Source organism: Salvia splendens, chromosome 4 (assembly GCF_004379255.2).
Source record: "Salvia splendens isolate huo1 chromosome 4, SspV2, whole genome shotgun sequence".
Classification (NCBI taxonomy): Eukaryota; Viridiplantae; Streptophyta; class Magnoliopsida; order Lamiales; family Lamiaceae; genus Salvia; species Salvia splendens.
In genome coordinates, this window is record NC_056035.1 from 22,309,824 (window position 1) to 22,322,604 (window position 12,781).

A 12,781-nucleotide genomic window follows, 5' to 3' on the forward strand; every position below is an offset into this window, starting at 1 on the left:
ACTCGCGCTGCCCGACGGGAGATCCCCGCGCACAGCCGATTCTTGACTCCGCTGACCCTGAGTTAGGGCGCCGGAGAGATCATTGATCGTCGAGAGAATTCGCCGATCGCAGTTAAGGGGAAAGGCTCTTAACAATTACTCTAGTTACTTGGATAAAATAAGTAAATAATTGTGGCACACTGTGGTACACACTTTCTAAATGTACGTGAAGGTGTATACAATGAGAACGCACATACAATTACTACTATATTCTTCCACAAAAAAATAGATTAATTTTATTATTTTGTATTGTCCATCAAAATTAGATCAATTTTAAATATAGAAAGTTTTAAACAGATACTAACCTTACACATTATTCTAAATGTGGACCTCACATTTCACTAACACTACTTCCGTCACTTTTTCCCTCCCTTCCTCTTACCTTACCATTTATGTATTAAAACCCGGATCGTTTACAACTTTGTCTATTTTATGTGGACAGAGGTAGTATTATCTACATAATTTGTACACATATTTGTATATCATGGTATAGACTCATTACTTATTCTCACAATAAGAGCCATATTTTGCTATTTCAGTCTCTCACACAATAGAAGTCATATTTCACTTTTTACCATAAAGAGTAAGTAAGTCTCACATTCCACCAACTCACTTCACTCACATTTTATTATAAAATCAATATAAAAAAGTGGACCTCATATTCCATTAATTTTTTCAACCCAATATTCTTTACTTTTCTTAAAACTCGTGCCCACAACAAGAGTGACTCTCATTGTGGGACGGATGGAGTATATTAACATACACATATCTTCAGATCAACCTCGCTTATTATTACTCCCTCCGGTCCTAGATGTTTCATATTTAACCGATGCAGGTTTTAATAAATTGTTTTATTTTGTGAGAGAAAATATGTGGAAGAAGTTAATTATTGTGAATCCTACTTTTATATTAATTTTATACTCCATCCGTTGCATAGTAATGGAGGCGTTTCTTTTCAGCACGAAGATTAAGAAAATTTTGTTAGGTGAGTTAAGTAAAGGGAGGATAAAGTGAAAAATGAAAAAGGTAGAGAGATGAAGAGAGAATAAAGTAAGAGAGAGTAATGTAGGTGTCGAGAAATGTGTTGACTTTTATTGAAAATGAAATGACTCTATTACTATGGAACGTACTAAAATGACAAAATGACTTTATTATTTTGGAACGGAAGGAGTAATAATTATGAGTAGTAAAAATAAACTGGCATATATATTGGGTCCGTTCAAATAAGGAAATATAAGAAATTTATTAACAACTAGGGGGACATTAAATCTTTGGCTAATTGGGTGAACAATGAATCACAAAACAAAGATTAAAGCTAAAAATTAAAAGATTCACCAAAACTGTAGTTTCATTTTATTTAAATCAGTCAAGGCTCCAATGAATATCTATAGAAATTAAAATGGAGTACCTATATATATATATATATATACTATACATTAAAATGCAAACTCTAAATTATTATCTGAACCGTTAAAAAATGTCAACAGATGACAAAATAACATCAACAGAAAACGTCAACGCATTTTCAATACAACATCAACCTTTGACACTGTGTTGACATTTTTTGTTGCTATTATTTTATCATCTGTTGACATATTCTAATTATTCATATTATAATTTAGAGTTTGTACAATATTTAGAGTGTATATTTGATTTTATGCATTGCATGTCTTTTTTATGATGGTTGCGTAGATCCATACATATAGAATCCTACAAACAATTAGTTAAGTTAGGTCAACTCTTCAACCAAATTATGGAACCAACTGTTATATTTAATATTAAATTATTAATGGATAGAGCTCATTTAGGTCAATGGTTATATATATAATATTTACCATGTCACTGTCCCATTTTAGATACATCAAAACTAAAGCACTAAGTTTGCAATGTGCATGATATTAGGTAGTTATACATGTCATAAAAAATGATAGGGAAAAAAAGACTCCACTTTCATTCATTGCGAATTTAATATTGCCTGTTCAATTATATTTATTTAATTTAATTTTAAAATTTTTATAAAATCAAAGCTCGATTTTTTTTTATTTTAAATAAATAAATGTAAAATAATAAATTAAACTTTAATTTTAAAAAATATTAAAAATATTTTTGATGTATTAAAATTAAACTAAATACATATAACGTCAGATGATACGAAAGGTGAGTGGTGACCACTTCTTCTTAGATTTGTCGCGGGCTTCAATAATTGGGCCTTGTCCATTTTTATGTTATTAGCCCAAGGCTTCATCATCGGTCATTTTTTTTATTTATTTGTTCAACTGATATAGGGAGAATCATCCCGGAATTAAAAGGTTATTAGACTTCAACGGAGAATTGGTTAACAAAATTGAAAACTTAATCACAAAAATAAAACGATAAATTAATTTACGAGTCGCACGATTTTATGAAACAGTCATCAGAAAAAATTTGACAACATATTTTGGTATGCGAAAATATACTAATAGGGAGTAGGTCACGAGAAATTTGAGAATTAAAAATTATATCAGTTTGATGTTGATATCATAAAATATGTGTTTTATTGATATTAAGTTAGAAACTAATATTCATGAATCAGTAAAATATATGTGTTATTGCTATTGACTCGGAAGCTCATATTTGTGAATCAATAAAGTAAAAATTGATATTAATTTATTTATAAACTGATATAGTTATATGTTCAGACTTTAAGACAAATTCTGTCATGATCCCTCTAGTACGCAAATATTCTATAAATTGTATACAAAAACTGAATTTTATTCTATTTGCATTGACATGATAATCACCTTAATTATTTATTATTCATTTCATTGATTTTCTTAATGTTTATCTTGTCATTGTCTAGATTACAAAGTTCTTCTCCCCGTCCATCATTAAAGGTCTTATTTTTCTTTTCTTTTTGAAATTTGTTATTTTTTAAAATAATATATTTCCATTTTTAGGAAGGTAAATAGATACTATTTCTATATACTTTAGAGCATCTCCAATGGAAGAGTAAATGGAGAAGAGGTAAAGAAAAATAACTATCATATTTATTATTTTTACATACAATTTCATTCTTCAATGGAAAGAATATTTGAAAAGGTATTATACTTTCTTTAATTTTGAGAATGTATTTTTGCTTCTTCTAGGTACAAAAGGTAAAACGTGAAGTAGTTATCTTCGTTTATGTTTTTAACTTACCTTCTTCCCTTGGAGTCTACTTTTTAAGATGGTATAGCTACTTTTAGAGGGTAAATGGGAAATATACATTCTCAATTCATCTTTCCCCTTTTGTTGATGCATTTAGAAAGACTCAAAACCAGAAAAGACGAATAAATGCCCAATGTACAAAAGAGATTAAAAAAAAACACCGTAGCAACCAAGCTACAACATCTCAAGGACGCAGCCAAAGAAAGAAGAAGAGAGAAAAGTTTATCCACTAGCTTCACCAAACAACAGACCTACTACTTTTTAATCTTCATTCCAACCTATGAAGTGAGTGAGAGTGCAAAACTTGGGCACCAACTCTTAATCCATGATTGAAGACGCAAAATCAACATTTTCATTCTCGAAGTCTCAATTTAGTTCAAAACCTTATAATACAATTTTATTTCCAAATAAACCAAATTAAGAAACAACAATGGAACTTTGCATAATCCGGGAAATAAAGATAAAAGAAATGCACATTCTCTTGAAGTGAAAAATGGGCTTGAACAATTAAACTCTTAACACTAATTATATTGATTCACATACTATTCTTAATTTATTCAAGAGGTCTTGATAATTGTTGAAGAGGAGAATAGTGATGAAGATAAATGGTAAAGCTACAAGTGTAATCAGCCTCACACTTGGATTTAACATCAAAACATGTAACACCCGTACCTTAAGTAAGAAATTAATGTTATGTAACGAAATAAGTGATAAAATTATTCCGAGATGCTGTGCTTCTCGATAAATGTGATATGGAAAAAAAATATGGTTTATATGTTAAATGTGAAAAGGAACGTGCTTAATTGTTTAATTGTGAACGTTGGGAGACATGTTGGAGGTCTCGTTGAAAGAATGACGACGAAATTGCTATTTATAGCAAGACGAATGAAATATGTGGAAAGGAATATATTTTCTATCTATGGATAACGATGCACGTAAATCGAGGAATGGTCGAAGGGATATTATATTTGGGACAACACCAAATATAAATGATGCCGTTAAACGTACTTTAATTTTTGGTTGTGAAGAACGAGATAACAAAATTAAATAAGGACCCGTGAATTTTAATTAACGAAGGAAAATACGAAAAATATAAAGTATGAATTTATTTTGGACTTTTTCAAAATAAATTAGAGTCCAATTAACTACAAAATAATTTGGATTCTAATCACTCTTTTAATCCACCAAGTAAGAGTATTATTTCTAACTTGGGCATCCAATTAAATTGAGCCCAAACCAAAATAAATTATTGAAGCCCAAGCATGGATTTAAAGTAGACCAAGCCCAAACCCCATTTTTCTTCTTCTCTTCTCCTCCCCATGACCGACGGCTTTCTCTCTTCAAGGGGGGAGACCCTCCATTTTTCCACCCCTCTATCTTCCACCATTACTTCCACAACCCAAGAGACAACCACTACTTCTTTAATCTCCTCTCTAACACTTCACATTCACAACTTCACAAAAAAAAAGAGAGAGAGAGAGACGTGCGAGAGGAATAGCCGAGAGGAAGGAGGGAGAAGAAGAAATTTGCTTTCCACCATTCTTGTTCAACCACCATCAAGTTCAAGCTCTTGAGGTATACTATCTCTTCCATCCTCAAAGCATGAGTTTTCTATAGCCTTGCATGATGCATAGCCCTTATTCATCCTCCATAACCAATTAAGTAGAAATCAACTTAGAACCTTCCAAACGATCGCCGTACGTAACCGAAACTAAGAAAGAACGTAACTTTATAATCATAACGTGTGTCTCGGGGTCGTTCGGGGTAGTTTCGAACGAGAGGAAGTTACCGCCGGCGAAGGGCAGCGGCGGACATGCCGCGCTCGCCGGTGCTGACGGCGTGCAGAGACGGCACGGCTCGCGGCCTTCCCGGCGACGACCGCGACGCTCCCTCTCCGGCGAGACAGCAGCGGCTCCTTCCCTGCGGTCTGCGACGGCGACGATCAAATGGCAGCGACGACGGCAGCACCCTCGGCGACGGCGGCAGCTCCCGACGACAGCAGTATCTTCCGGCGGGCAGCAGCTCTACCGGCGACGAGCGGCGGCGGCCCTGCGGTGGGAGTGCAGCCGGCCGAGAAGAAGGAACGAGAGAGAGTCGGGGAGAGAGAAAGAAGGGAGAGAGCGAGAGAGGAGATAGAGAGTGGAATAGAATTTGGGCCAAGTGTTTTTTTGTTAGGCCTTATAATATTAATTGGAGGTTTAGGTTGAATTTTGGGCTCTCTTTGAATTGATGGGGCTCACCAATTAATTTGGAGGAATAAGGTGGGCTAAGTAATTTAATCTTTTAAGCCGGCAATTAAAATTTAATCGGAGAAAATTATTTAATTAATTCCCGGAATAATTTTTTGAAGAATGAATAATTTTATCCTACGTATGAAATAATACTTTTTCAACGGTAAATAATTACGAAAATTAAAGTATGCGCTTAAATAATTTTTAGAAATTATTTTCGACGTTATGTAAAATACGAGGAGCCAACGGAGGAAAAAAACGAGCGTAAGCGGCCGACCGGCGTCGCACGCGACGCCTTGGGCGGCCGCCGAATAACCAAAATGCACGGAAACCGAGAAAGAAGATTTAAGGAATTTAATTAGAGTGCATGCATTCTAATTTTCGTCGTTTCCGCGTTTTGATATGAATGTTATGTGTTTTCCGAAAAGGTGGTTCGCACGCACGCTAAAAGTCGGAACGAGGAATTTTACGGAAATCCTAAGCTTTTGAGGTGGGCTTTACTACTTAAATTCTTTTATTTTGAAATGATATGTTTATGGTGAAATTAGGGTGGTTTAAAATAGTATGTCACGCCGTTTTTATGTTTTGAATTGCCCATCTGATTGTCTACTGGGATAATATCCTACTAGACTTTGATAGTTAACGAATTCGGGTCTGACTAGGGAGTGAGTCCCTACTCGGACTAGTGCACTGATAGGGATCGTGAGCCGTCCCCTAGGTCGGCCGGTCCAGTGATCGAGATTGTGGCCACAGTCTCGTTTCACATGATGGTTCAAATATGGTATATGATGGAGGATGATGTTAGTCCGCGCGGACACTATTTTATGGAAATGAATTTTTGTGCTTCTCGGTTCTTTTTAAAGAAAAACCCGGGATTTATGCGATGATGGCTTGACATATCTTAACGATGAATGATTTCGGGCATGAGTTCACTGGGTGCATCAAGTACTCAGCCCCTGCATATGTTTTCCCTATGTGCAGGTTGAGCGAGGTCGGGAGGCGGAGGACGTTGAGTGATGATTTCAAGAATTTGTTCGGTTACTACTATGTCTTCATACGTAGTAGTAGCTACACTCTCAAATTGCTTCCGCTATTCAAGTCCTTAAAACTCTGTTATTTTCTTTATTGTCGAACTCTGTTATCCTTCATTATGCAACTTGGGTTTTGAAATGTTGGTTTAAATAAATGGAATTTCATCTTCGATCGATAAGTTGTATTGCCTTGAATTGTTTTCCCCTTCTTCCCCGCTTCTTAATTCCCCCACTAGTCACGATTTTCCCGGGCTTCCTATCCTTAGGAAGTGCGGTCGTGACAGAATGGTATCAGAGCAATGTTTCCTTCCGCTCTGGACCGAGAGTCATTTATTCAATCTAGTCTAGACTCGTTTCGCTAGACTAAAAGAGTATTCGCTTAACACTCAACACTCCGTCTCACCGCGCTCAACGCGAAAGAAGGCAAAAGTTTGAAACGAAGTATATTAGAAGTGATAGAACGAACGGGGCGCAGAAGGGCGCGATTTCCAAAGAATGATGAGGTGACGAGGCAAGGATAACCTTGTGAAACGCGATTGTGATAGATTGAAGGATAGACGAAGTTGCAAAAGTACCACGTTTATAAAAGACGAAACATCTATCCTTAGATGATAATCGAAAAAAAAGGAAAGAAAAGAATTGTTACGACTTTTCCTTTTGGAAATCGACAGATATGCATGGTAGTACGTATGACGTTCTTTACGTGTTTTATCTTTTCTACCTTGCTTTGTTTCTTGTTCTGCGACTGGTTGCTAAGGGGACTCACTTTTATGTAGATGGCGATCATGATCCACGCACCGTTAAGGGGAAGGTACGTCGAGAATGGATTGCGGGCGGTGGAAATGTATAGCGGGTTCGAGAGGGACGAGAGGGCCCCTTTGTGTCACGACCGCCCTTTAGGGTTAATAAATACGGGCGATCGTGATTAAAAGACCTTAATAAACAGGCGAAGGAAACTAGGGTTTCAATAAAGAGTTTGACCAATAATTAATATTTAATAAAAAGGGCCAAGCGGTTGACATTATCCAAATAGTTAGGTTCAAAGCTAAAAGGTTGATGAGTAAAAACAATGTCTCAACGGAAGCGTTCAAGAGAAAGAGTGACGTCATGTGTGGAGACACAACGATACTCGTAGTTCACAACTAACCAAACCATGCTTCAATTTTAAATTGCTCAACACCACCAACTGCTCGTCGCCGCTCAACCTGTACATAGGGAAAACACATGCAGGGCTGAGTACTTAATATACTCAGTGGGCTTATGCCGAAAACATTTGATGAAAGTTATGTCATCCATACCATAGTGAACTCGAGTTTTACATTTAGAAAAGAAATATCATCGAGTATCACAAAACAATTTCATAGACTGGCCAGTCAAAACAATCTCCCCACTTTCTCATCAATCATTCAATCACATCCTCTTTCCATCATTCAATCAAATCCTCTTTCCATGGTGCGACGAAAGTGTGGCCACACTATTCGCCCACGAGACCGGCCGACTAGCAAGGACGGCTCACGATCTCACCTGTGTACACTAGCCTGATAGGGTTTGCGGCCCTACTCAGACCCGAATTCGTTTAACATAGCCCTATAGCCTAATGGAGCGAACTCACAAACTAGGCATCAGACAACAATCTTAACATAGCCCTATAGCCTAATGGAGCGAACTCACAAACTAGGCATCAGGCAACAATCTCATCATCAAAACAAACATGGCATGACATAACAATTTAAACCACCCTTATTCCACCATAATCATACTTTTGAAAACGTAAAAGAGTTTGGTAAAAGAAAGCCCACCTCGAATGCTTAAAATCTCAAGTTCTCTCTTCCCTTTGGTATCACGATTCACATGCGATGATTCACCTTTAACATTTAGATAATATACATATCAACACACTTTTCAAATACATAATTAAAAATGCGTGCATCCTAAGTAAAGTCTTTTATCTCGTTTCTCAATTTTTGATTATTCGGCGGCCACTTACGCCCCTAATTCCTCCATTGGCTCCTCGTATTTTTTTACACGATGTCAAATAAATTCACAAAGTTATATAAGCGCTTAACTGAATTATCGCAAGTACTTACCCAAAATTACTCCCCATACCCCACGCCTCTCTCTATCTTCTTCTCCCTCTCCCTTCTTCTCTCTCTCGACAAATTGCAGACATTCTCAATCTGTCGTCGTCGTCTCCCATCTTACCAGCCACCGCTGCCTTTGTATAGTCGCCTCGCCGGAGCTGGCTACTGCTCCTTTGATTTCGCCGGAAGAGGACGCTGCTGTCGCGCTGCTGTTCCGTCGCCGCCGGGAAGAGCTTCTGCTGGCTGCGTCGTCTACACAGCCGTCCAGCCGAGCCGCCTTCACCGTCAGACGCCGGGAGATGCTGTTGTCGCCGCCTGGAGATGCCGCTGTAGCCGTTGCTCCGCCCCGGAACATCACCGCCACCGCTGCGGGATCGTTGCCGCCGGAAGAGCTGCTGTCGCGTCGGGAAGACGCGGCTCGCCGATGGTCGTGTAGCCCCGAACATCACCGCAGCCAACCCGAACAGCCCCGCACAACCCCGAAATTCTCGATTTAAATCTTGTAGGTAGGTTCTTACTTGATTTGGTGAAATAAGGTTCAATTCTTTAACACTATCTGTCGATATGGGTTATCTGCTTATGTTGAGTTCTTGATATTGCCCACCTTCTGCAAAATTTGATCTTGAAAGTGATTTATATTTTGCTAGATATATTTGCAACCTAGACATGGTTATGGTTTCTCTTTGGCATTCTGCCGAGATGAGGAAAGAATCAAAACGCCAAAGATAGGAGATAATAACCCCGAGAATTTTGAGATACATTTGCAGCATTGGTTGCCTTGGTTCGGTTTTACTTTATTTACTTCGATTTTGAGTTTCGATTGGTGCAACAAAGTGATATGTTCTAGCAGGTATTTGAGTTCCAAACTATGTGGTATGCTCTAGTATGATGTACACGATAGGAATTGAAATTGGGAGGAAGTATACCTTGAACAGAATTTGAGAAAACACGCGATAGCTCCGTCTTTCAAGTTTGGTTCACGGTTTCTGCTAGAAGAAGATTGAATGAGTTGGTTTGAATCATGAAAACTAGAATGAAATTTGTGAGATTACCTTGAGAAAATGAAGAGAACGATAGGAGAGAATCTGATTTGGAAATAAATTATATAATAGAGAGAAGGTGGCTAATGGTAGTTTAGGTTTGGGGAGAGATTTATGGGAGTGATGGGGAGGGGCGTTTTATTTTAATCGTGGGATTAGGAGTGGGATTTGAATTCCCTTTTTTATTTTATTTTATATGATTTTGGTTTAATTTGGATTTATTTGGTATTTTATTTGCAGATTACGGAGGAGGAAAAACTCATCGCGGAGGAGGAAAATCTCTACATAATATTTAATTAAACTAGTTAATTTACAGTCCATTGTATTTTATTTTAAATTGTGCAGTCCACGATTTATTCATCACGGACTAGATTTCTATATTATTTATCCAATTTATTCGATTCAGCTTGCGAATCGAGTCCAATATATTTATTCCTCATGGAAAGGAAATTATTTTAGATTCGCGCAGTAATTTATTTCACAAATCTCTAGTCCAGAAATTCCACTCAACAATTAATTCACCAACAATTAATTCACGGACTTCGCAATAAATATTTCATTAAACGCAAGTACTTTAGGGTTCAAAAATTAGGTTTAGAAAAACGGGGCGTTACATCCTACCAACCTTAACAGAAATTTCGTCCCGAAATTTGTTACCCTCAAGTAGAGACTTATGAGTACAAATCCATCATTTTATCCTCATTCTCCCACGTGGCTTCTTCATGCCCATGATTTTCCCAATGTACTTTCACACAAGCAATATGTTTATTTCTCACATTCTAGATCTTTCGGTCCAGAATGGATTGGGGTCTCTCCTCGTGGCTCAAATTCTGGATTCAAGGCGACTTCTTCGAAACGGATCACGTGCTTCGGGTCGAACACGTATTTTCGTAATTGTAACACATGAAAAACGTTGTGCACATTTCCAAGGCTTGGTGGTAGCGCCAACCGATATGCGACGAGACCCACTCCTTCAAGAAATTCATAAGGCCCAATAAATCGCGGCTTCAATTTGCCCTTGACGCCAAATCGTGTTATCCCTTTTGACGGAGATACTTTCAGGAAAAACTTTATCGCCAGCTTGGAATTGTAAGTCGGTTCGTCGGACATCCGCGTATGATTTCTATCTGTCTTGAGCTTCTTTTATCCTTTCTCGAATTTGCCGAACGATTCCCACCATTTCTTCAGCTGCATCGGGTCCAAGTATTATTCTCTCGCCAACTTCGTCCCATTAGAGCGGCGATTTACACCTTCTTCCGTATAATGCCTCATACGGCGCCATGTTTATCGTTGCCGAAAAACTGTTGTTGTAGGCGAACTCAGTCAGTGATAGTGCTGCCTCCCAGCCTCCTTCTCGGTCGAGTACCACGACTCTCAACATATCTTTGAGAGTATGGATCGTTCTTTCGGACTGTCCATCGGTTTGCAGGCGAAACGCTGTGCTGAAGTTCATTTTGGTTCCAAGCTCCTTCTGTAGACTTATCCAAAATCTTGAGGTGAATTCTGGGTCACGGTCGGACGTGATAGTCATTGGGACTCCATGCAATCGAACTATCCCCCTCATGTAAATTTGAGCTAGTTTGTTGGACCCATATCTTATGAGAATTGGTTATGAAGTGTGAAGCGTGCAATCTTGGTAAGTCGATCTATAATTATCCAAATAGAGGTGTTCCCTCTCAGAGTCCTCGGCAATCCCGTCACAAAATACATGGCGGTGTGCTCCCATTTCCACTGAGGAATCTCTAGTGGTTGTAATTTTCCATACGGGCGTTGATGTAGAGTCTTTACTTGCTGGCAGACTAAACATCTCTCGAAGAATGACGCTATGTCCCTCTTCATACCATTCCACCAAAAGGACTTCTTCAGATCTTGGTACATTTCCGTACTTCATGCGCTTCACTCATAATCTCTTTTTTTTGTCCCTCGTTATTCGGCATGCAGTCTTCCTTCGAATGTAAGGGCATTGTAACCTTCTTCACTAAAATTCCCAGGTTCGCCAGTTCGCACTTCTACGTGAATTTCCTCTAATTTCGCATACATCTGTCGTGCTTCAATAATTCTCGACCTTAGATCAGGCTCAATAGCTAAAGTGGCGATTCGTGCTCCACTGTTTCCGGTGCCCTCACCACTTCCAAACGCATCTTGCTGAACTCGCGAATCAAGCTTTCTTCTTTGGTGAGGAAAGTAGCCAGTTGTGAATGGTCCTTCCGGCTTAAAGCATCTGCCACTACATTTGCTTTGTCGGGGTGGTAATTGATGCCACAATCGTAGTCCTTCACCAACTCGAGCCATCTTCATTGTCACATGTTCAAATCTTTCTGCTCGAAGAAATACTTCAGGCTTTTGTGATCCATAAAGATCTCACATCGAACTCCGTAGAGGTGATGTCTCTAAATCTTTAAGGCGTGTACTACCGCTGCTAACTCCAAGTCGTGGGTTGGATAGTTCAACTCGTGTGGCCTCAATTGTCGTGATGCATAAGCAATCACTTTGTTGTTCTGTATCAACACACATCCAAGTCCCACCTTCGAAGCGTCAGTGTATACCACGTAGTTCACTCCAGGTTCTGGCATGGCTAGAATCGGTGCACTAGTTAGCTTTTCCTTCAACAGTCGAAAACTTACCTCACACTCTGGGGTCCAGTTGACTTTTATCCCCTTCTTGAGTTGTTGAGTCATTGGCCTTGCTATCTTAGAAAATCCTTCGATGAATCTCCAATAATATCCCGCCAGCCCTAGGAAACTCCGAATTTCATTAGGTGTGGTTGGTGTTTTCCATTTCTGTACAGCTTCCACCTTTGCTGGGTCTACTCGAATTCCATCTGCGCTCGCTATGTACCCAAGGAAATTCACTTCTTTGAGCCAAAACTCACACTTACTGAACTTGGCTTAGAGTTTCTTAGCCATTAACGTCTCCAAGGTAGTCCTCAAATGTTCTTTATGTTCCTCCTTGATCTTTGAGTAGATAAGGACATCGTCTATGAAGACTACGACGAACTTATCCAAGTATGGATAAAACACACGATTCATAAGGTCCATAAATACCACCGGGGCATTTGTCAATCCGAAGGGCATCAATATAACTCATAATGACCATATCTAGTTCGAAAAGCCGTCTTGGATACATCTTGTCAGACTCCAATTGATGGTATTCAGATGTCAATTTCGTTTTCA

The 12,781-nt window shown here is 38.6% G+C and overlaps 1 long non-coding RNA gene across 1 annotated transcript; it reads left to right on the plus strand.

Annotated features, from left to right (window-relative positions):
• The first annotated feature begins 9,003 nt into the window (after positions 1-9,003).
• Positions 9,004-9,966, plus strand: LOC121799987. Its single transcript, XR_006050405.1, has 3 exons — positions 9,004-9,074; positions 9,216-9,418; positions 9,849-9,966. It is a non-coding gene; the product is annotated as an uncharacterized LOC121799987 (long non-coding RNA).
• Positions 9,967-12,781: the final 2,815 nt, after the last annotated feature.